Genomic DNA, 26,612 nt, shown 5'->3' with positions numbered 1-26,612 from the left:
CTACTCTAGCAGATTAAATAGTGTTCCATCAGTAGTGGTGCAGACTCTTTACAAGATGATAACTAAAAATGCTAATTATGACCTATGTGAGGCCATAAGGATCCAATTAATGTTAAATCTCTAGTCTATCAAGAAGGACATCAATCTAAAGTTTAAATTTAGAAAGTTATGGATCGGTATATTCTTTTTATTTCCAGAATTTACTACCAGGAATAGGTGATCTTGAATGGTCGAAGGATCTACCGGTATCTATCTAGATTAAGAACAGCATCAAGGTTGTGAAGAACTCCTTTTTGTTGGCATTATGTTGTCATTGATATCAACCACTATGGGATGACCACTGATAGATGAGATGTATGTGCAACACTACAATGGAGGAGTATAGGATGTGATATCTTGGATATCACCTTGTGTTGCAGAACACCGATAATGTAAGAAATATGACCTCAGGAGTCACCTGCACACAACATAATGCCTGACTTGTGTGATGAGATAAGAGAGGTGCTTGAGAGCTTGTTTATAATGAAGAGGCAAAATGTTATCTTAATCACATCCACGCTGGAAGAGAAGATTGAACAGGTCACCGGTATGCTGTGAGGTTACTGAACAACAAGACTCCCACTGAATGAAGATGCAGTCATCATGAGAAGCAGCGATTGACACTGTATGTGCTAACACTAGCTGACATATGCTTGTTTCAGGATACGCTGCACAAACACGGAACTCACATGAGCATATGACAAGGTGTTCCTCCACCAAGTAAGTGGAGCTTATCCCCTATATGCATTAAGTACATTATAGTTTGGTGGATAAGAGTAAATAGGTAAAGGCAAGAACTTGAAGTATCACTTCTAGATCCACCGGTAAACTGAGGGAATGCCTTAATTGCCTAAGATCAAGGTTATACAATGGACTGATAGAGAAGGCAAGCTGAGCATATATAGTCAGAGGAGAATGGTATGACTGGTGAAGGATTCTAGTGAAGCATGATGATTGATATCATCAAGAGTGGTAACCGGTATGTAAAGCTCACCTGTAATATGAACAAGGTACAAAATGCAAATATGATAAGGTTACTGGTACAATGTGTGACATCGGCGAGATAAATGAATCGGCAGGAAAAAGGAACCACTTGAGTGGCTGATTGGTCATCCCATTTGAACCAACATGAAGTGCCAAGTTGGTAGTTAGTAGATATGGATATCACATGAAGTCAACATGGCAAACACACATTTGGAAAAAGATGGAATGTACATCAACAGGGTTGTTGCAAAGTTGGTCGACTTTAATGAGATGTCACTCAAATCATGAGATAGGTTGTAGAGCTATTGCAGGGGTTTAAGGCTGAAGGTCTTGAAGACAACTACGAGTAAGCTAAGAGCGATTCAAAAGATTGAGGCGATGGAGGAAACAACACGATAGATCTTTTTTTTTTGACCAAGGGATCATCTATGAGGGTAAAAAGCAAGTTGCTATAGATGAAAGGCGTGATCTAGGAGATACGAAAATGGCAGAGCTGTGCAATTAGATGTCAAAAAGATCAGGTCATACAAGATTTGATTGGATTTGGTTTTCCTCAAGGAAGGTCAGGAAACCCTAACCTCCTAGATTATGAATTGAATTTTGGAGGGAAAACCTTGCTATAAGTGTGGGGTCTGAAGAGAATGGTTGTTGCTACTGAATAGAAGAAGGTGATGTGATTGTGAAGTAAAAGACTTCTGCAAGTAAGAGAAAATGAGCCAAGTTTTCAATGAGCATTTGTGAAGAGAGTAGGAGTGAGAGAGACCCTGGTTGAAGCATTCAACCAGTTGGAGAGAAGAACTGGTGGTACTCATACTGACAGAACAAAGGTGAAGGAGACTATAGAAAAGATAGACAGAGAACTGATAGAGAGTTGGATCAATCAAGAGAAGAGTAGTGAGGAGGAGATACAGTGAGAGCAATTCAGAAGAGAGATAAACTGATAGTGGGTACCAGCAATGAAGCAGTAGGAGAAGAGAAGCAGAGAAGTGACGTGGTGAAGAAGAGAAGGTATCTCACCGATAGAGTAAGATATGTATAATGGTTGCAAGATTCACTTGTAACAAGATAACTACTTATGTATTTGATGTTAACATTGTGTACACTTAGTTGTAGCTCAGTGCAGGGGTTGTAACTCCTTGGGTTGGTGCTCCTTTTGGTTGTAGCCCATAAATTAGGTAGGGGTTGGTGCTCCTTGGGTTGGTACCCTAAAATTTGTAACTATGTTTATTGTGAGGTTGGATGGGAGTAGTAGACTCCAACAACATTGCTCACTGAGGTTTTTCCCATCTTGGGTTTTCCTTGTATATGCTGGTGTTATGTGATGTCCCCTTGTGAGTGTTTTTTTATTTAAGTTAGTCTCCTCCTTAACCGCTAATTCTGTATTGAGTTAAATCTATCAACAAGTATGCTCACTTAGGACTACAAAAGAGAAAGAGATTTCAGAACCACTGATTCACCCCATCCTACTCTCAGTGGTGCATTGTGTCTAACAATTGGTATCAGATCCTAGGTTCCTAGTTAGAAGAGTGTTCTCCAACTTGGGTAGATTTCGGCTTAAGGACACAATGGTTTGTTTAGTGTCTATCTCTGCCCCAGTATTCTGATGGTTCAATTTTTTCTATTCAAGGTTGTAGAATGGAAATTTCCCTATCCTCTTTAGGGTTTGATATATGGATGTCACTAGTAAATTATCTCCCTATAAATGTCAATCTTCCTACTGGATTTGTACAAGAAATGGGAAACTAGTGCAATGAACAATCCATGAAGGCTATTCTTAGTGGACTCATTCGTGATGTCTCTTCACAGGTGGATAGGTGTAAAATAGAAAAGAGCTTATGGGAAAGATTGAAGAAGCTCTATGGAAATGAACCTTCAACTGTAGAACCAGAAATTAAAGCAAATATGAGAAATACCTCTTATATTTATTTGGATGATGAAGATAGATCTACTAGCATCCACAACAGTGATGAAGAAGGAGCTCAACTCTTCATGGCCCAAGCATCTGAAAGTGGGTAGGCAAATAGTTCCCCTCAACAAGATATGTTGAACAACGATGATGATGAAGAGGAAGACATGGTAGATAGATCTTGCCATCAAGATCCTTCTGATGATGAAGAAGCAGTAGGATTTGACCTTGAGGGAGAGCTTGAAAATGAACATGAAGAACTCAATAGATTTAAAAGGGAATGCAAGCTATTCAAGAATGCTACTATTGTGGAGTAGAACGGGTTAGTCAAATGCCTTCAACAATCTGAGAAATGCATCTCAGGGTTGAGGACTCAGGCAGAAGACACCAAGAAATGCTGGTGTGAAGATCTAGCCTCTCAACTAGAGATAAAAGACAAAAAACTTTAGTGGTTGCTTGAAGAGAACAGAGGCCAGACCTCTCTAGTTAGATATGCTCCTCTAAAGAAGGTTGACCTGACCACAACTAGTGTGGACTTGTAGACAAAAGTGAAGATCAATGCTGCAAGAAGCAATCTTCATGCAGATCCCAGAGGTAAGGGGAAGATGGAAGAAGAAAACTCCACCAGAAGTACGAAGATGAGGAAGCAGCAAAGGAGACCCTCTATTGGCAGAGGACAGAAAAATGCTACAACCCACAGGGGGAAGCAAGTGTGGGAGAAGAAGAAGAGATTAGATAAAAGAGGTGCTCTGAATGGACACCAAGGATCCATTCTCAAAAAGGAAAAGATGGGGATGCAAAATGGGAAAGATCTCCTCATGCATGGAAAAGTAAATATGTAAGTCATATGCCGTCATTTATTGGTTACTTCTTTACATGTAATGATTATGGACATAAGGTAAGAGAATGTAGAAAGAGATCTAGAAAGAATAATGCAAGATCTCATAGAATAAATGCTTATGGGAAGGATGTATCTAGAAGTAGATACATGCATGTTGCTTATCCCAATTATGCAAAGATTGTTTGCCATAACCGCAATGGATCTGGCCATAGAGAGTTTGAATGCAGGAAGTGGAACCTGTAGTTACATGGAGGCTGACAAAATGGTCATGCTCTACAGATAAGTGAAAATAGAGCATATGGAAGGCAGAGACCTACATGGAACCAAAGGAGAAATATCCCTCCAGGAGTAAGAGGTCCACCTATTCCGGTTGCTAGTCAAAGCAACATGACCAGGAGAAGATTGTCAAACTGGTATGTCAAGAGATTTCCCAATCATGAAGTTGGGATGGATGTTGTGTGCTACTATAGCACTATGTTCTATTGTAATGAAGAATCAAGAAATGGAAGGACCCATTAGCAGAAAAAGGAAAGACCTGCTCTCGAGTCTAGAAATGGGAAGAAGGATGAGAAAAAGTAGGTATGGAGGAAGAAGACCATGGACCGGCACAGTGCACTCAACACACAAGTGATGTCTTCTAATGCCTAAAGGAGATGCACATTGAATTTATCATCCACGCCCTTAGTGGAGGAGGCAACATGAAAGAACATGATGTTGCTGGTATGAAGGATGAAAATGTAAAGATAAGTGTGTAGATGCTGCCTTGACTATACACCTATAGATCATTGATGGATCACCACTACACGTTTCATAGAGTGAAGGTTAAAAATTGGCATCATATGTTAACTGGTATGTGTAGGATGTCACTAGCATGGATGCTAACAGGTACTTGCAGGTTACGTAAGACAATGAGGTTGGAGAGAATTGCATTAGCCCTAGTAGTATGGAGTGAAATTATGTCTTAGGAGGTGTTGATGAAGACTTGAAAGACATATGCTATCCCCAATTGCTAGTCATGTAGGCTTGCATGTTTTTCGGGCTAGCTGGTTTGTCTCTTGGCATGATGATGTCATTTTAGGGCATTGGGATAGTTCAGGATCATGTCATTGGTTGTGGTGGACACAATAGAGTTGAAGGATCATCAGATGATCACATATCCATAGTTAAACCGGTATATGGAGAATATTAGAGTCCTAGTACTATACTTGACTGGAGATAAGAATCTGAGATGTATGACTCAGGGGGAGTTCAAGTGCTCATGATGAAGAGCTGGCTTGCTTGAACTTGCAAGGATAGTGACTACCCAAACTGTAGGAGATTGAAATTGTAGAGGTGTTGCAAATTTCACTAACGCATCAACAATTGGTATCAGTCTTTCTATAAATTAAGTTCAAATTGTATTGGACATGCATGCACAATTGGTGTCAATTGATGGTTAAGATTCCCCACCTCAAGTATTGTAAATTAAGAAGATGTAACAACTAGTGACAAGATGACAAGTGGTATCAAACGAAGTGTTACGTCAACTTAAGAAAGGGAGAGAAAAGTATCTTTTCAGTGACCCATACATACAAGAGAAATAATATCCTGACAATGCCCTTTGCCATTGTTGTCAAAGGGGGAGAAGGATTCTGTAGTATACCGCATACTACATGTATGTGAATCCATGGATCACAGTAATGTTGGCATATGTGCAGAGTATGATGACATAATGATATTGTATGTTGTCATTGATGTCAATATGATGTTGTGAATAGGTATATGTGATGCAAGAGAACCCGTATGATGTTGTGAACCGGTATATGTGAAAAAGTGAAGCAGTATGTTTGTGCAAGTGAATGAGTATGTTGGAATGTGAACTGGTATATGGAATGTTTTGTATCAAGGTTTCATATGGTATGACTACCGGTTGATAGTCTTAGCTTTAGGGTTTCTAGTTGAAGTATTCTAATCCTATGTGATTCAACCGATGACATCATGTGATGAGTTAGCATTGTAATGAAGAACTGATTATGTTTCCACATTAGCCTTGTGCGTGTGAAGGATCTTGCATGAAGGAGATTGATCCTATCTACCTTGGGAATGTGCAAAGTCTATGTAAACAATGGAGCACGCGTGATGGGTTATCAACCTCCAAGAAGCAGTGAAGAACGAATGATGGAGAACGTTTGTAGATCTGTTCAAGACTATTGTAATCAATGCAATATATTCAATGGTTAGGCTTGAACCAACTAAATTCCTTAACCTAAATGTTTAGGGTTTAGGGTTTATGCTACTGACCTATCTATTTCCTATAAGGTCAATGTTGTTTTTCATGTTGAGGTTGTTGGAAAATGTTGTGACTATATCTAAGTACAGAGATACATGATTCTTGCCAGACCAGATAAGAGAATAGATACCTGCAGAGTGTGATTGCAGAAGGAAGGAACTAAAGCGGATCTGCATTGGCATTGAAGTTTTGTTACTAGATCATTGTAATACCTATTGACCTCTAACCACTTCAATAGTTGGAAAATCCCTTAATAGGGTAGCTTTAACTGGCTTGTTGTAAATCCTTTAACAGGGTGACTCAAAATCATTGAGTTCTTAAAATCCTCTAACAAGGTAACCTTTAACAGGGTTTAACCCTTAACCGGGTATTTTAGCCACCCCTTAACCGAGTGATCCCTAGTAGGATTAGTTCCTAATAGAACCTATTGTAAAGTCTTTAATTGGACTAGCCTTCTAACAGAGTGGACTTCAAAAGGGTTCAAAGAACAGCTTTTGGGTATTCATCCCCACCATGGTTTTTCTCAGTTGGGTTTCCACATGAAAAATATGTATGTTATGTGTTATGCTTTTCATGTGATGCTTTTTTATTCTCTGTCAAGCAGTAACACATGATTGACCAATAAGTCTCTACATTTTTGTGGATGTATTACTAGTATATGCATATGGGTGAAATGGAAATAAGATGTTAGATTGTGTGGAAAGCTAATAGTTACCGGTTTATGTTTGTCACATTCCTATTGTGTTTAACCGGTAGTAATCGAGCTTAGACTAGTGTTATTGCTTGCCAGTCAAGTGCAATGTTCTTAGTCAAACCAGTTCAAGGAAAAGTGTTTTTGCCCAGTACTGAGTCACCCCCCCTCTCAGTATCGGTTTGGTACTAATTGTTCATCATTGATTCATCAATTGGTATCAGAGCGTCCTCCAGGTCCTCTGTGTTGTAAGATTAAATGCTTGAGGTAAAGATCCTACTCTAATGATGAAGAGGGAAGGTCCAAAGTTCAACAGAGACAACTTTAAATTATGGAAGGACGGAGTGCAGATATACATTAGAAGCATGGGTGCTCAACACTGGAGCTATGTTGAGAATGCTTATGTTATCCCTACCGGTACTCTCACCGATGATCAAAAGAGAGAGATTCAAGAGAATGAGCAAGTCATGGAAGCCCTAATCAGTAGTTTATCTTACATTGAGTTTATTGATGTTCAAGATAAAGAGAATCCCAAAGAAGTATGGGATTCCCTTGAGAATATCTATGGCGGTGATGAGCATGTGAAACAAGCTAAGGAAGAAAGCCTTAGGCGAAATTTTGAAGACATGCGAATGGTTGAAGGAGAGACCATTCAACTGTTAGCTCCCGGAGAAAACTGAGATAGGGGGGTGAATCAGTTGTCAAATAAATTCAAACCAAAAACAACTTAACCAGCTTAATGCTTTATACCGGTAAACCAGTTAATATGCTGATAGATAGTTTTAATAGTTAGTTGCTATACCGGTAAGGATTAGTGCATGAAACATAAACACAAAGTTATCCATGACACATAACCAGTGGGAAACCTTACCCACAATCAGATGATACTACTGCAAATAGTAAGTGTATATAAATGGGGTCTGCACATGCAAAAAGGCCAACCACCTAGAGCTCACTACTCAATCACAAAATGGGAGTCACACTAACTACATTTGGATGGTTAAATCCAATAAGAATGTACTACACAAAATAGCATCTTCGTATGCTGGATTCAGTACCAGTGTAATGCTGATATGCTTTCACAAAAGCCTAGCTTCACCTTCAAATGATATCTGTGTATATAGCTCTTCTTAATCTTGCATATACCTTCAAACAATCCTTTTTTGCATTCCATATTTGATCTTACAAATAAGATCTTACATTTATACAATAACCTAAGACCAATTTTTGTGGGCCAGCTCTACAAGATATTACAATAAAAATATTTTCCAAACAAAATAATATCCGATGCAACAACTGATTGAACATGTTAGCTTAATGCATTTAGAACAATAATTAATCATCTCCATAGCATGCCATGTTGATCTGTAAAAGATAAACCTATTGGTGTAACCCTAGACCTATTTGCCAGTAACAACAAATATGCAACTATGAATATACCAATAAACAAAACTCTAGGACAAGATGTCCAAACGATGTCTTTGACATAACCATGTGTTTTCCATATCATTCCAAGTGTCGGTGATCATTATATCTTGCTAGTGTACCAGATACCGGTGACTGTGCATGAGTCACTTGCTTGCCAGTGAATGTTGCTGATTCTCCAATGTACCAGATACATCAATGACAAAAACCATACCAAAATACCAACAATCTTCCCCTTTGGCATTGATGGAAACACAAGATGGAAAAACCATCAAAGTGCCAAAACAGAAATGTCAAATACCAAAAACCAACAATCTCCAAAAAGATTGTAACCAGAAATCAAAATACAGATACAGAGAGTAATAGTCTCTCTTAAATAACAATCTCTCCCCCTGGGAGCAACATGTGTTTTCCTTGTGTTTTTCAAAGTTTTTCCATACCATTCTCTCCCCCTTTGACATCAAATACCAAAGTTACAATAAAACCAATTTCATATACAAAATACCAATCAATTCAGTATACCAACTACTCCCCATGAGAAGTAGCTTCTTATCAAGAGACAGGAATAAAAGATTTCTCTATTAATTCTGTCGGTTGATGACAATCATCAACTGTCTAAGTCTCTACCGGTGGTGGTATGACTCCAAACTGATCTCTGAGATATTCAAAAGTCTCCTTAGGCAAAGGTTTAGTGAAAATATCTGCAATCTGCTCTTTAGTATTCGCATAAACTAGTTTTATCTCCTTTGCTTGAACATTTTCCCTTAGAAAATTTAGTTTGATAGAAACATGTTTGTTTTTAGAATGTAATACTGGATTCTTAGATATATCAATTGTTGCAGTGTTGTCACAATAGATAGTAATAGGTTCCTTGCATTTTACTTTTATGTCTTTCAACATTTGCTTAAGCCATAGTACATGTGTACAGTTAGCTACTGCTGCAACATATTTTGATTCTACTATTGATAAAGATGTACAACTTTGTTTCGTACTCAACCAGTAAACTAATCTGTTTCCAAGAAAGAATGCTCCATCGATGGTGCTTTTTCTATCATCCACATCTCCTGCCCAATTTGCATCTATGTATGCACATAATTCAAAATTTTCATCTCTAGGATACCATAATCCAAGATTTATAGTGCATTGTAAGTACTGAAAAATCCTTTTTACTACTGATTCATGATTTTCTCTAGGATTACTTTGAAATCTTGAAACAATACATACTACATTCATAATATCAGGTCTGGTTTGTGTCAAATATAGTAAACCTCCTATCATAGATTTGTATCTAGTTGGATTAACAGGTGTAGATTCATCCCTTTGTGATAATTTGTCATTTGTTGTCATAGGTGTGCTTACCTGTTTAGAGTTGTCCATCCCAAATTTCTTTAATAACTCTTTTAAGTACTTGGATTGACTCAAGAATATACCTTTATCAGTCTGTGAAATCTGTAATCCTAAAAGGAATTTTATTTCTCCTATCATAGACATTTCAAATTCTTGTTGCATTTTAATAGAAATTTTTTTACATAATCCACCTTCTTCTCAAAAGATTATATCATCAACAAATACTTCTATAATCAATATGTCATCATTAGTTATTTTATAATATAAATTGTTGTCTGCATTTCCTTTAGTAAAGCCAATCTTGCATACCAAGCTCTTGGAGCTTGCTTTAATCCATACAAAACTTTTCTTAACCTACAAACCATATCATTGTCATCTGTCAAAGAAAATCCATCAGGTTGTTCAATGTATACTTCCTCTTCAAGATCTCCATTTAAAAATGCACATTTAATATCCATTTGATAAACTTTGTAGTTTTTGTGTGCTACAAATGCCAAAAATAATCTGACTGCCCCAATTCTCGCTACCAGTGCAAAGGTTTCATTGTAATCAACTCCTTCCTTCTGAGAATGTCCCTTACACACTATTCCTGCTTTATTTCTAACAACCTTACCATCTTCATTAAGTTTGTTTCTGAATACCCATTTGGTTCCAATTACATTTTTATCTTTAGGCCGAGGAACTAATGTCCAAGTGTTGTTTTTCTCAATTTGTTCTAATTCTTCTTCCATAACTTTAATCCAAAATTTATCTTCACATTCCTCATTAACAGATGATGGTTCAATTTGAGAAATAAGACATACCTCTTCATTTGCCAATCTTCCTCTTGTCATAACTCCTCTAAACTTGTTTCCAATTATCTGATCTTCAGAATGATTCAGTCTTACATATCGGGGTGTCTTTGTTTGTTGTTGTTCCTCAATTACTATGGAATCCTCAGATGATATTGGGTTAACTGGATCTTCATTTTGTACTAGTTAATTTAGAGTTGGTTCATTTGTCAAAATTATTGTTTTCGGTTCAGAGTCCATATACCTTGAAGTTCATCTGAATTGTTCATCAATCTTTACATTTGTACTTTCAACAATTTCCTGCAATCTTTTGTTAAAACATCTATATACTTTTCTCTTAGATGAATAACCAAGAAATATTTATTCATCACTTCTAGGATCAAATTTGCCAATGTACTCATCTCTTTTGATATAACATTTACTTCCAAAAATTCTGAAATACTTAAGAGTAGGAGTATTACCAAACCATAGTTCATGAGCGGTCTTACCAGTTTCACCTTTGATGTGAACTTTGTTGAATGTATAGACTGTTGCACTGAGTGATTCTCTCCAATATACATGTGGTAGGTTTGCTTCTGATAACATACTTCTTGCTGCATCCAAGATAGTTTTGTTTTTCTTTCAACAACTCCATTCTGATGTGGTGTCTGATGTGCTGATAGTTATCTTCTAATTCCATTCACTTCACAGAGTATATTAAATTCCTTAGATGTAAATTCTCCTCCTTGATCTGATCTTAGATAGTTGATTTTCTTACCATTTTCATTTTCTACCATTGCTTTGAATAGTTTGAACTTTCCAAGTGCTTCTGATTTTTCTCTAAGAAAAGTAACCCAACACATTCTAGAATAGTCATCAATAATTAGCATGAAATATCTATCACCTTGTAAGCTTTTAGTTCTAGCTGGACCACATAAATCAATGTGAATCAAATCAAGAGCATTATTTGTTATTTCTGGAATACTTTTGAAACTAGGTCTAACCTATTTTCCAAATTGACATTCCTTACATACTGTATTCTGAGGTTTGACAATTTTAGGTAAATCTCTAATTGCCTTAGTAGTAATCAAAGTTTACATGATAGAGTCTCTTATGCCATAACCAACTTTCATATATATGTGCAATCAAGCATGTCTTTTCATTGTTATTCAAATGAAAGATATTACCTCTAGTCTGATTACCGGTTGCAATTTCCAAACCAATTCTATTCATGATTTTGTATTTTCCATTTTTGAATTGTAAATGAAATCCTTTCTCAACTAATTGACCAACACTCAAAAGATTATGCTTTAATCCTTCAACATAGTAAACATTGTCAGTGTTATGCTTACCATCAAGAGATATTGTATCCTTACCTTTGATTGAACAAGCTTTGTCATCTCCAAATCTCACTAAGCCTCCATTATATCCTTGAAAGTTCAATAATTTACCTTTGTCTCCTGTCATATGATGTGAGCATTCTGAACCAATGATCCATTCATAGTTTACTTCAACTTTAGCTGCCAGAGCCTGTACTATTGGTTGAGCAGTAGGTGTCGGTTGATCTTTTGTTAGAGCAACAAAAACCCATCCATTGTCTGCTGGATCCTCATCAGAATCATCAGTCACACCTTCATTAGCAATGTCACAAGATTTGTCTTTATTCTTCTTAAATCTGTATCTCTGATATTCAATATTAGGCTTGTATGTTCTTCTAGCTTCTTCTCTTAGTCTAGCATGTCTATTAGTGCATCTTGAAGCCATATGACCAATCTTATTGCACTTAAAACATTTAAAGGGTGCTTTACCTTCATATTTACTTCCAATTGGACCTTTAGGCATTTTCCTTGCAAATAGTGCTTCAAGTTCTTCAAGTTCTTCATTTTCTTTTCTACTTTCTTCAAGCTCTCTTACATAAAAGGCTTTCCAATTAGATTTGTTAAATGATGGAGCAGATGATGTTGATGCTTTAAAGGCCAAATCTGCCTTTATAGTAGCAATAGGACCAAATTCTTCAATTTCAAAAGTTGAAAGTTTCCCAATTAATGTATCCCTAGTAACTGATGTATTAGGCATTGTTCTTAATTCATTTATAGCAGTGACTTTCATTTTGTATGCTAGTGGCAATCCTCTTAAAACTTTTGAAATAATTTCATCCTCACTTAAGGTTCCTCCACAACATTTAATACCCAAAAAAATTTCATTTACTCTTTCCATAAAAGTAGAAATCCTTTCATCTTCTTCCATTTTCAGATGTTCATACCTGACCTGAAAGCTTTCAAGTTTTGCAATTTTGACTGTGGAATCTCCTTCATTCAATTTTTCCAAATGATCCCAAATAGCTTTAGTAGTAGACCTATCTGATAGTCCCGTAATTTGTTGATCTGATAATGCACTCAAAAGTGCTTCTCTTGCTTTGCAATCATTTTCCTCATCTTTAGTCAAGTTAGCTGGACAAGGATGACCTTGTACAATAGTAGTATAACCATTCTTTGTAACATCCCAGATGTCTTTTCCAATGAAATCTAGATGTGTATCCATTCTTATCTTCCATATTCCATAGTTGGTTCCATCAAGTTTAGGACTGCCCTTCCTAAAATAATCAGTAGACATTGGATCTCCTCAAGCTATTAAACTTCTGTAAAAAGAGGACTAAGCTCTAATACCAGTTGTTAGGTCCCAGAGACAACTGAGAGGGGGGAGTGAATCAGTTGTCAAATAAATTCAAACTAAAAACAACTTAACCAACTTAATGCTTAATACCAGTAAACTAGTTAATATGCTGGTAGATAGTTTTAATAGTTAATTGTTATACCGGTAAGGATTAGTGCATGATACATAAAACCAATATTTGTACATGGAAACCTTGTAAGAGGAAAAACCATGGTGGGAAACCTTATCGACAATCAGATGATACTACTGCAGATAGTAAGTGTACATAAATGGGGTTTGGACATGCAGAAAGTCCAACCACCTAGAGCTCACTGCTCAATCACAAAATAGGAGTCACACTGACTACAGTTGGATGGTTAAATCCAATAAGAATGTACTGCACAAAATAGCATCCTCATATGTTGGATTCAGTACCGGTGTAATGCTGAAATGCTTTCACAAAAACCTAGCTTCACCTTCAAATGTTGTCTATGTGTATAGCTTTGCTTAATCTCACATATACCTTCACATAATCCTTTTTTGCATTCCACTTTTGATCTTACAAATAAGATCTTATATTTATACCATAACCTAAGACCAATTTTAGTAGGTCGCCTCTACAAGATATTATAATAAAAATATTTTGCAAATAATATAATATCCGATGCAATAACCGATTGAACATGTCGGTTTAATGCATTTACAACAATAATCAATCATCTCCGTAGCGTGCCATGTTGATCTAGAAAAGATAAACCTGCCGGTGTAACCCTAGACCTATTTGCCGGTAATAGAAAATATGGAACTATGAATATACGAATGAACAAAACTCCAAGACAAGATGTCCAAATGATGTCTTCGACATAACCATGTGTTTTCCATATCATTCCAAGTGTTGGTGATCATTATATCTTGTCGGTGTACCAGATATCGGTGACTGTGCATGAGTCACTTGCTTGCTGGTGAATGTTGTTGATTCTCCAAAGTGCCAGAGTTGACAAGAGTTTAGTAGGTGTTGACATCAATGAAAAAACCATACCAACATCAACAATATGGAATAAGAATCAAAACTATTCTTGGAGATATCAAGAGTGCAGGTGGTAAAATGGAAGATTCCAATGTTATTGGCAAAGTTTTGAGATCCTTATTATCGATCTATGCAATAAGGGTTGTTTCTATTCAGGAGTTGAGGTCTATAGACAAGATAAAGGTATCCCTGGACTCCATCATTGCAAAGTTAACAACTTATCAGCTAAATAATTATGATGGCAGTATTCAGAAGACTGAATTGGCCTTCAGAGCATCTGCTGCACCATCTAGAAAAAGCAAAGAGGCTAGTACCAGTGATGAACCAAGACAAAGTAGAGAAACGGATGATGAGGAGATCCTTATGGAATTTGAAGCTCTTCTTGCCAAGAGACTTCCCAAGGGAACCGATAAATACAATGGTAAGTTTTCTTTGAAATGCTTTTCTTGTAACCGGATAGGACACATTATTGTTAACTGCCCTAATGGTGACAACAAGGACAAACCGGAGAGCTTCAAGAAGTTCAAAGGAGGAAACTGGAGAAACTATTTTGTAGCAGTTGATGAAGGTGTCACTGATGAGGAATCAGAAGATGAATAAAATGAAGATATTATGTCTGTAGCTGTCAAGGAAGATGTGTCAAACAAGAAGGCTCTTGTCTCCCGCTTTGATAATTCCAATGAGTGGATTATTGACAGTGGTTGTTCTCACCATATGACTAGTGATCCGAGTAAGTTTCTATCTCTAGAAGAGTATGATGGTGGTGTGGTTCATTTTGGTAATGGTGCACCATGTATGGTAAAAGGCAGAGGGTCCATCTCTCTGAATGGAAGAAGCAGTGCTAACAATGTGTACTGGGTAGAAGGTCTTAGACACAACCTTTTGAGTGTTGCTCAACTGAATGATAATGGAATCACCCTGGAATTCAAAAATGGAGTGTGCAAAATCAAAGAAAAGAATGGTGAACTGGTGGCTACCGGTATGCAGACCAAAGGTAACCTATTTCAGCTAAATTCTAATGTCAGTACATGTCTAATGGCTATGTTTGAAAATAGCTGGATATGGCATAGGAGACTCTGCCATATAAACTTTGATAATATTATGAAGGCCAGTAAGCTCAAGGCAGATAGAGGATTTCCTATGCTAAGCAAACTGAAGAATCCTTTATGGAGAGAGTGTCAACTAGGGAAAATGTCTTCCTCCACCTTCAAAGGTAAACCTTTCACTGTAGACAATTTACTTGATCTTGTGCACATTGATTTGTGTGGTCCTGTGAAAACTAGGAGTATGCAGGGAGATAGGTATTTTATGATTCTTACTGATGATTGCTCAAGAATGATGTGGGTCACATTCTTGAAGGACAAATCTAAAGCTTTTGGAAAGTTTAAAGCCTTCAGAGCACCGGTAGAAAAAGAAAGTGGTAAGAGGATTAAGTGCTTAAGAATTGATCAAGGAGGAGAATTCTTCCGATGAATTCAAAAAACACTGTGAAGAGAATGGCACCAAGAGGAAAATGTCTACCCCTCGGACTCCACACTAGAATGGCCTAGTAGAAATGAACAATCAGACTATGGTTGAAGCAGCTAAAACTATGTTGATCCAAGGGAAGGTTGCTCACACCTTTTGGAGAGAATCAATGAGAACTGCAGTCTACACAATGAACCAGGTACTCATCAAAAAGAGTAAGGATAAAACACCTTATGAGTATTAGACTGGTAAGACACCAGTGGTAAGCTACTTCAGAGTGTTTGGTAGTAAATGTTATATCAAGAGGAGTGAATATCAAAGCAAGTTTGATGCTAAATGTGATGAGGCAATATTCCTAGGGTATTCCACAAAGAGCAAAGCTCTCAAATGTTTCAACAATAGGACTCAGAGAATTGTTGAAAGCATCAATGTTAAAGTTGATGAAACCTCTGAGAAATCTAAGGAAACCAGTAGTGAGAAAGTAGGAGATGAACTGGTAGTAACCTTATGGGAACCAGTTGCAAAATAGCCAAGCACCAGTAACAATGCTCCTACACCAGTAGATGTTGATGTTGATGAAGATGAGGATGAAGAAGAAAAGCAAGAGGAAATAACTAAGATCATTCCTAGGTATGTAAAGCTGAATCATGATCCAAAGCAGATCATAGGAGACAAGGATGTAGGAATTCTTACAAGAAGAAAGGTCAGAGAAAAATCTTGCATGCTCTCTAAATTTGAGCCTAAAACATTCAAAGAGGCACATAAAGATGAAGACTAGATCAAGGCAAAGGAAGAGGAACTTGACCAGATAGAAAATAATGGTACATGTTCTTTGGTACCCAGACCAGAGCATAAAAATGTCATTAGCACCAAATGGGGTTTTAGAAATAAGTTGAATGAAGATTGTTTAGTGGCTAGAAACAAAGGTAGATTGGTGTGTAACGGATATGCCCAAAAAGAAGGAGAAGACTATGGAGAAACCTTTTCTCCAGTAGCCAGATTGGAAGGAGTTCATATGCTTCTTGCATATGCAGCACTCAAGGGATTCAAAGTATATCAAATGGATGTAAAGTCTACATTCCTCAATGGAATACTAGAAGAGGAGGTGTATATAGAGCAACCAAATGGGTTTTCCCTATTAGAAGACAATGACATGGTGTGTAGGCTACATAAGGCCTTGGATGGACTAAAGTAGGCACCTAGAGCATGGTATGAATTCTTGCACTCCCATCTTGTGAAGATTGGATTTGAGAGAACAAGTGAGGATAGTAATATCTACCTAAAATCAGAAGGAGATCAGATTCTAATCTGTGAGGTATTTGTTGATGACATTATTTTTGGAGGAGATGACAAGATGAGTCATGATTTTGCAAATGAGATGAAAAAGGAGTTTGAGATGTCACTTATGGGGGAGATTAAATTCTTCATTGGACTACAGATTCAACAAATGAAAGATGGAATCTTTATCACTCAGTCCAAATATGTCAAAGAGGTGATGAAGGCCTTTGGCATGGATGAAAACAAACAGGTTGGTACACCGATGGTGACCAGTTGTAAACTATCAAAGGAGGATGACTCGGGGTTGGTAAATGAGAAGGAATACCGATCAATGATTGGTAAATTTCACTATGTAGTACATAGCAGACCGGACATTGCACATGCAGTGGGCATTATTGCACGGTTCCAGAAAAGCCCAAGAGAATCCTAGTTGGTAGCAGTCAAGCGGATTCTGAGATATCTGAAGGGAACTATTGACTATGGATTATGGTATCCATATAGTAATGATTTCAACTTGAAAGTGTTTATAGATGCTGACTGAGCTGGTGGCAGACTAGCCTCATGGATGAGTAAGAAGTAGAGTTGTATCTCTTAGTCTACAGCAAAAGCGGAGTATGTTGCAACATTTATGAACTGCACCTAGACAAACTGGATGAAGAATGTATTAAATAGCTTTAAAGTTCCTGTATCTGAATCGGTAAGTATATTTTGTGACAACACAAGTGCGATTAACATCTCCAAGAATCCGGTTTTACATTCTAGAACCAAGTACTTTGAGCTTAAGTATCATTTCTTAAGGGAAAAGGTTCAGAACAAAGAAGTTGTACTGGAACATGTTTCCAGTAAGGAGCAGTTAGTAAACATATTCACCAAGCCTCTACCAAAGGCTACCTTTACCTATTTGAGAGGTGAATTAGGAGTGCTACCCTTTCAAGAGGTGAAATAAAGTTGTGTGCTATAAATCAGTCAGCACTCACATTGATATATCTTTTTCAGGATTAGTGTGATGAAGGATGCTACTCCTTAGGGGAAGTAGCATAGTAGAACATAGATGTATATGCCTCCACTTTTGCATTATTGTCAAAGGGGGAGAAGATGTGAAGTAGAGAAGATATCTGCAGTGTTGTGGGAGAAGATGTGAAACAGAGAGATATCTTTGTATATTGCCATCAATGCCAAAGGGGGAGGTTGTTGGCATATGTGCAGAGTATGATGACATAATGATATTGTATGTTGTCATTGATGTCAATATGATGTAGTGAACCGGTATATGTGATGTTGCGAACTGGTATATGTGAAAAATTGAAGCGGTATGTCCATCCAAGGGAACCGGTATGTTGGAATGTGAACCGGTATATGGAATGTTTTGTATCAAGCTTTCATATGGTATGACTACCAGTTGGTAGTCTTAGCTTCGGGGTTTCTGGTCGGAGTATTACAAGCCTGTGTGATTCAACTGGTGACATCATGTGATGAGTTAGCATTTTAATGAAGAACAGATTGTGTTGCCACGTCAGTCTTGTGTGCATGAAGGATCTTGCATGAAGGAGATTGATCCTATCTACCTCGGGAATGTGCGAAGTCTTTGTAAATAGTGGAGCATGTGTGATGGGTTATAAGCCTCCAAGAAGTGGTGAAGAACGAATGATGGAGAACATCTGGAGATCTATTTAAGACTATTGTAATCAATGTAATATGTTCAACAATTAGGATTGAACCGACTGAATTGCTTAACCTAAATGTTTAGGGTTTGGTGTTTATGTTACCGACCTATCTGTTTTCGATAAGGTCGATTTTTTTTTTCATGTTCATGTTGTTGGAAAATGTTGTGAGTCTATCTAAGTGCAGACATACGTGATTCTTGCCAGACCAGATAAGAGAATAGATACTTACAGAGTGTGATTCTAGAAGGAAGGAACTAAAGCGGATCTGCACTGGTGTTGAAGTGTTGTTACCAGATCATTGTAATACCTGTTGACCTCTAACCACTTCAATAGTTGGAAAATCCCTTAATAGGGTAGCTTTAACCGGCTTGCTGTAAATCCTTTAACAGGGTGACTCAAAATTATTAAGTTTTTAAAATCCTCTAACAAGGTAACCTTTAACAGGGTTTAACCCTTAACTAGGTATTTTAGCTGCCCCTTAATTAGGTGATCCCTAGTAGGATCGGTTCCTAACAGAACCTATTGTAAAGTCTTTAACTCGACTAGGATCCTAATAGAGCGGACTTCAAAAGGGTTCAAAGAATAGCTTGTGGGTATTCATCCCCACCATGGTCTTTCCCAGTTCGGTTTCCACATGAAAAATATGTGTGTTATGTGTGATGATTTTCATGTGATGCTTTGTTATTCTCTATCAAGTGGTAAAGCATGATTGACTAGTAAGTCTGTACATTTTTGTTGATGTACTACTAGTATATGCATATGGGTGAAATGGAAATAAGATGTTAGATTGTGTGGAAAGATAAGAGTTACCAGTTTATGTCTATCACATTCTTATTGTGTTTAATCAGTAGTAATTTGGCTTAGAGTGGTGTTATTGCTTGCCAATCAAGTGGAGTGTTCTCAGTCAAACCGGTTCAAGGAAAAGTGTTTTTGTCCAGTACTCATTCACCCCCCCCTCTCAGTACTAGTTTGGTACTAACTGTACATCATTGATTCATCAAGTAACGGGGAGAAAGACTATGTAGTATACCAAATACTACATGTGTTGACATCAATGCCAAAGGGGGAGATTGTTGGCATTTTGTCGTCATTGATGTCAACTGGTATGGGATGACCACCGGTATATGATATGTATGTGCAACAATTTAATGGAGGAATAGAGGATGTGATATCTTTGATATCACCTTCTGTTACAGAACACTGGTAATGTAAGAAAGATGACCTCAAGAGTCACCCACACACAAGAAAATGCCTGACTTGTGTGATGAGATAAGAGAGGTGCTTTGTTTATGATGAAGAGGCAGAATATTATCTGAATCACATCCACACCGAAAGAGAATATTGAACAGGTTGTCGGTATGTTGTGAGGTTGCTGAACAACAGGACTCCCACCAGATGAAGATGCAGTCATCATGAGAAGCAATGATTGATATTGTATGTGCTAACACCGGTTCACATATTCCTATTTGAGGATATGCTACCCAAACAGGGAACTCACATGAGCAAATGACAAGGTGTTCCTCCACCAAGTAAGTGGAGCTTATCCCTTATATGCACTGAGTGCATTATAGTTTCGTGGATAAGAGTAAATAGGTAAAGGAAGGAACTTGAAGCATCACTCTAGCTCCACTGGTAAACTAAGGGAATGCCTTAAGTGCATCAGATAAGGGTTATATAGTAGACCAACAGAGAAGGAAGGTTGAGCAGATATAGTCAGAGGAGAGTGGTCTGACTGATGAAGGAGTCTAGTGAAGGATGATGACTGATATCATCAAGAGTGTAAACTGGTATGTAAAGATCACCTTTAAATGAGCAAGGTGCAAAATACAGAATTGATAAGGTTACCAGTCTAATGTATGACATCGACGAGGTAAACAAATCAACAGGAAAAAGGAACCAGTTGAGTGGCTGATCGGTGATCCCATTTGAACCAACATGAAGTGCCAAGTTGGTAGTTAGTCGATATGGATGTCACATGAAGTCAGCGTGGAAAACATGAATTTGGAAAAAGATAGAATGCACATCGACAAGGTTTTTGCAGGGTTGGTCAACTTTATTGAGATGTCACTCAAATATTGGGATAGGTTGTAGAGCTATTGTAGGGGTTTGAGGCTCAAGGTCTAGAAGACAAGTATGAGTTAGCTAAGAGGGATTCAGAAGCTCGCAGAAATGGAGGAAACAACATGATAGATCTTTTGTGATTGACCGAGGCATCAACTATGAGGGTAAAAAGCAAGTCGCCAGAGATGAAAGGCATGATCTAGGAGATGCAAAAATGGCAGAGATGTGCAATTAGATGTCAGAAAGATCAGATCGTGCAAGATATGATTGGATTTTTCTTTCCTCAAGGAAGGTGAGGAAACCCTAACCGTCTAGATTTTGAATTAGTTTTTGGAGGGAAAATCTTGCTATAAGTGTGGGGGCCAAAGAAAATGGTTGCTGTTGTTGAATAGAAGAAGATTATATGATTGGGAAGTAAAATACTTCTGCAAGTAAGAGAAAATAAGCCAACCACTCAATGAGCATCTATGAAGAGAGTGAGAGTGAGAGAGAACCCAGTTGAAGCATTCAACCAGTTGGAGAGAAGAACCTGTGATACTCATACTGACATAACAAAGGTGAAGGAGACTACACAAAAGATATACAAAGAACTGATAGAGAGTTGGATCGGTGAATAGCAGAGAAGTGAGGAGGAGATACAGTGAGAGCAATTCAGAAGAGAGATAAACTAGTAGGGCATACCAGCTCTTGTTGTACTAACATGCCCCCATTGGTAAGACCAAGTTTAGGAGAAGATTAGTCAATGTCCATCAATACCTTTTCACTAAGAGAGGCATCATGTAAGGAAGGTAAAGTAGTATTAAGAAAGGTGTTTATGATATCATCCTCTTCCTCTAAGATATCTAGATGAGAAGGGCACATTTTAGGACAATTGTCATAAATAATAGGTGGTTCTCTGAGAGATGGAAAAATCAGAACAAGGGAAGCTAACCCATTATCACATTTACGAAATGAGTGCATCATCATAAAAAAAATTTCTTATTCAAAAAATTGATGGTATGATGAAAGAATAACTAGCTAGTCAAATACTGAGAGGGGGGGGGGTGGATTAGTAGATAGAAAAACTAATAAAAACTTCACCAATCTCAAAATAAATCTCTCAAAGAAAACTATCAATGTAATACAACTGCCAAGATAAAAACTCATAAGATAAACTGGTTGAGTATTTTTTTATCTTTTATTTTATTTCCCAGTGGTATCCTTAACCTTATGGTTTTGTGACTCTGCCCAATGACCTCAACCACCCTTGCCCTGGGCTTATATTTGTGCTAGGCTTTGGGGGATGGAGGGAGTGAGCAGAGGTGAGACTAGTCCACTGGAGCTGCAAGTCGAGGCTCAAATGCGGCGTGCAGCAGGGAAAGCCCAGCCGAAGTGAATTGAACCTTGGACCTACATGGGAAAAATACAAATCCTTAGCACAACCATTCCAACCATTTGAGCTAGTGGGCGAACCCATAAACTGGTTGACTATTATAACAAATTAACAGTAAACAACTTCAAACTCATAAACATCCAAATGCCTTTTCATATTTCAATAGACTTCATTTCTCAATGCTTTTAGCTATCATGACTTATCAAAGTAGTTAAGTAAATTAACCATAAGAACATAACCACAAAAACATTCACCACTTGACACAAATATATTTGACGTGGAAATGCAAATGGGAAAAACCACAGTGAGATTAGACTCGCAAGATAACTATTTGAACTATTCTGAAGTTTGCTCTGTTAGGAGCCTAGGCTATTAAAGCTTTACAAAAAACTTTCTTAAGAATAGATCCTGTTACGGACCACCCGGTTAAGGGATTGACTATAATGCCTTGTTAGAAGCAATACCCTGTAAGGAGTAACCTTAGTAGAGGATTTGAAAATACAACCTAATGGATCACCTTGTTAGAGGATTTGAATAGCACCAAGCTTGTTAGAGGTTACCTGGTTAGGGGATTTCAATTCTGCTGTAATTATTAGAAAACAACAAGAGTTTATTTATATGTCTGAATAGGACTACACTTGCTTGATCAGATCCTTTTCATGCTCTTGTCTACCTTTACTCAAACTGCTGATACATCATCTGGTTCAGAAACCGCACACTCAACTGATATTTGCTAGCACTAAAACTATTCAACTTCATTGACCTTATAAACAAATCAATTAGGTCAGTAACACAACAAAAACCTAATTCTCATAGAGATTACAAACAAGTTGGTTCAAGTGTGACCACTGGATTACATAGAAATATTTGCACATCAATTAAGAAAACCTCAATCGCTCCTTGATAACCACTTCATCCAACTTAGTAACTCATAACGTGCTTTCCCTTATATGCAATATACTTTCTCATTCCATAGACAAAAACCATTAAATCAACTCACCAAAATCACTTGAAATTGTCTTCATACAATAATCATACATGTCATAATCATTTCCACTCATCATCAGATTGTAAACTAGTATAACCCATTCATCAAAATTAATCAGTTAGGGTTAATAAAAAACAACAGGTAGGGTTTATTGGTTATTCATTCAACTCTCCAATATATAGAAATACCGGTCCACTCCACAAATTCTTCCTATCGGTTATATTTTCCTTCACTAGCTCTTCCTACCGGTTACAAAACAATATTAAAAATATCAACAATATCATTACTGGTTAATTGACATCAATGACAACATAACGTATCATTAATGCAATCTTCATGCAAATGCCAACAATCTCCCCATTTGGCATTGATGGCAATACAAATATCAATAACATTGATTGTTGTTGTGATTGTGAATATGAATCCTAGTTTACATTACCAAGTATTCCCTCGCCTTTCATGTCTTTACCTTGTCACTAGTTCTTCTCCTTTTAATCACATAACTCTTCTCCCCCTTTGTCAACAATGCGAAATTGAAAGTAAAACACGTAATGTCAAACTTCAATGTGTAGCATCAGCAATCTTCAACTTGATGCTCCCCCTGTGGAATAACTCCACTTCTACACCAATCCTTCTTGTAAAATTTTGTAAGTAGCTTAGGGACTAATGTAATCTACATCATGCTTAACTGACCTCATGAAAGGGTACAACCCCTTGCTGACTTATAAGATACTCAAAAGTAGTCTTAGGTAGAGGTTTAGTAAATATTTTTGCAAGCTGGTTCTTGGTAGAAACATGCTCCAAGATCACATCTTTACTCTACACTTTATCCCTTAAGAAATGATACTTCAATTCTATATGCTTGGTTTGTGCATGCAAAATAGGGGTCTTGGAAATATTTATGGCACTCGTGTTATTACATAAAATATTTATAGGTTCTAAAATCTTCATTTTCTAAAACCTTCCAAAATGTACCTCATCTAGATAGCCTGAGTACAATTCATGTAAGTTGCAACATACTCAGCTTCAATAGTAGATTGTAAAGTACAACTCTACTTCTTACTACTCCATGAAACAAGTCTTCCTCCAAGAAAAAATGCTCCACTGGTTGTGCTTTTTTGGTCATCAACATTTCCTGCCCAATCTACATCTGTGTACACCTTCAAGTCAAAATTTCCTCCATATGGATACTATAATCCATAGTCAACAGTACCTTTCAAATATCTTAAAATCCTCTCGGTTTCTATCAGATGTGTTTCCTTAGGATTCTTTTGGAATCTAGCAACTATGCCAATTGTATGAGCTATATCCGGTCTACTGTGAACAACATAGTGCAGTTTTCCAGTCATTGACTTGTATCCTTCTCATCAACATTTGTGGATTCATCTTCCTTAAACAACTTACAATCTGTAACCATTGGTGTCCCAAATGGTTTACAGTCACTCATGCCAAATTTCTTCAAGACCTCTTTCACATAGATTGTGTGATGAAAATACTATTCTTCATTTGTTGTATTTGCAAGCCTATGAAATTTTTTATTTCTCCCACTAAAGAAATTTAAAAGTCATTTTTCATTTCATTTGGAAAACTATTGCTCATGTCATGATTACCTTCAAATATGATATCATCTGCAAATACTTTGCTGACCAGTATTTTATCTCTTTTAGATTTGAGATAAATGTTGCTATCATCACTAGTTCTCAGAAAGCCTATCTTCATCAGATGTGTATGAATCCTTTCATATCATGCTCTCAGTGCCTTCTTTAATTCATATAAATTCTTATGCAATTTTCATACCATGTCTTTCTCATCAGTCAAAGCATAACCATCTGGGTGCTCAATGTATACTTCTTCTTCCAGTATCGCATTCAAAAATGTCGACTTAACATCCATCTGGTATACCTTAAATTTCTTATGTGCTACAAATGCAAGTAAAGTTCTGACACCTTCCAGTCTTTCCACTAGTGCAAAAATATTACCATAATCTTCTCCTTCCTCTTGTGCATAACCTTTGCAAACCAACCTAGCTTTATTGCGAACAACAACACCATCTTCATTCAACTAATTCCTAAATACCCACTTAGTACCTATCACATTTTTATTTACTGGTAAGGGTACTAGGGTCCATGTATTGTTCTTCTCAATTTGATCTATTTCCTCCTCCATAGCTTTAACCCAATGATCATCACCAAATGCTTCCTTAGTAGTTTTTGGTTCAATAGTGGAGATCATGAAAGAATTCTCTCTTATTCTTCTTCTCGTTAGTACTCCAGCATCCTTATCCCCAATAATCTATTCAATATTTTGATTTAGTCTCACATATCTTGGAATAACATGATCATTATCTTCAGGTTCAACTTCTTCATCTCATCATCTTCTTCTGACTTTATCTGTCCCAGTTGAACTGGTACATTAGAATTTGCTTTATCAATTTCAGATTTCAAAGTTTCTAGTTCCAAAAACAAATGCAAGGTTCTTCATCCTTTTTCTCCAAACTAGTTTCATCTGAGACTTTTAGATATTCATCCACTTGAACATCATCACTCTCAATAATTCTCTGTGTCTAGTTGTTAAAACACTTGTAGGCCTTACTCTTGGTAGAATATCCAAGAAATATACCTTTATCACTTTTAGCTTCAAATTTGCTAATATAATCAACTCTCTTAATAAAACATTTGCTTCTAAATATCTTGAAATAACTAACATTAGGTGATCTTCCATACTGATATTCATAAGGAGTCTCGTCCTTACCTCTTTTTACTAGAATCTGGTTCATAGTGTAGATAGTTGTGCTGACAGCTTCTCTCTAGAAAATTTTCGCTACACCTCCTTGTATCAACATCATCCTAGTAGCTTAAACAACTAGCCTTCTTTCTCTCTGCGATACCATTCTATTGTGGTGTCCTCGAAGCAAAAATTTATCATTTGATACTATTTTCTTCTCAATATCTAGTGAATTCCTCAGAAGTAAATTCATCGCCTTGGTCTATTCCTAGATACTTTATCTTCTTACTGCTCTCCTTCTTAGCTAAGGTCATGAATGCCTTGAACTTACCAAAAGCTCCAGTCTTATCCTTCAAGAAGGTGACCCATGTCATACTTGATAAGTCATCAGTGAAGAACATAAAATATATGTCACCTTGAGTACTTTTTGTCTTTATTGGTCCACAAAGATCTATATGAACCAAATCTAACAAATGCTCCACTAAAAAATATTTTCTCTTGAAATTTGAGGATGTCATCTTTCCCAACTGACGTTCTTTACATAGAGCATTAATCGGTTTGTTTAACTAAGGCAAACCTCTCACTATCTTAGAATAACTCACTTTAACAATGTTATCAAAGTTTATATGAAAAAATATCCTATGCCAAAGCCAACTATCATCTATCTTTTCAATTAAATAGTTGTTTCTTTTAGGATTAAGGTGAAACAGGTTACCTTTATTTTGCTTCCCGATTGCAATCAGTTCACCTTTGCTGCCATAGATTTTGCACATACCATTATTAAACTCCAATGGGTATCCTTTGTCATTGAGTTGTGCCACACTCAAAAGATTGTTATTTAAACCTTCAACCCAATAGACATCATCTACATTGCTCTTTCTATTAAGATAAATTATTCCCTTACCTTTAACCATGCAGGGTGAGTCATTTCCAAATCTTACAATTCCACCATCAAATTACTTCAAAGAAAAAAATTTTCTCTGATCATCGTTCATGTGATGTGAACAACCACTATCAATGATCCAATCATCAGATTTATCCATCCTAGATACTAATGCCTTCTGGTTTGATATCTCTTTTTTAATATCTACAAAAATAATGTCTTCA

Source organism: Cryptomeria japonica, chromosome 1 (assembly GCF_030272615.1).
Source record: "Cryptomeria japonica chromosome 1, Sugi_1.0, whole genome shotgun sequence".
Taxonomy (NCBI): Eukaryota; Viridiplantae; Streptophyta; class Pinopsida; order Cupressales; family Cupressaceae; genus Cryptomeria; species Cryptomeria japonica.
This window is presented reverse-complemented; position numbering follows the sequence as displayed.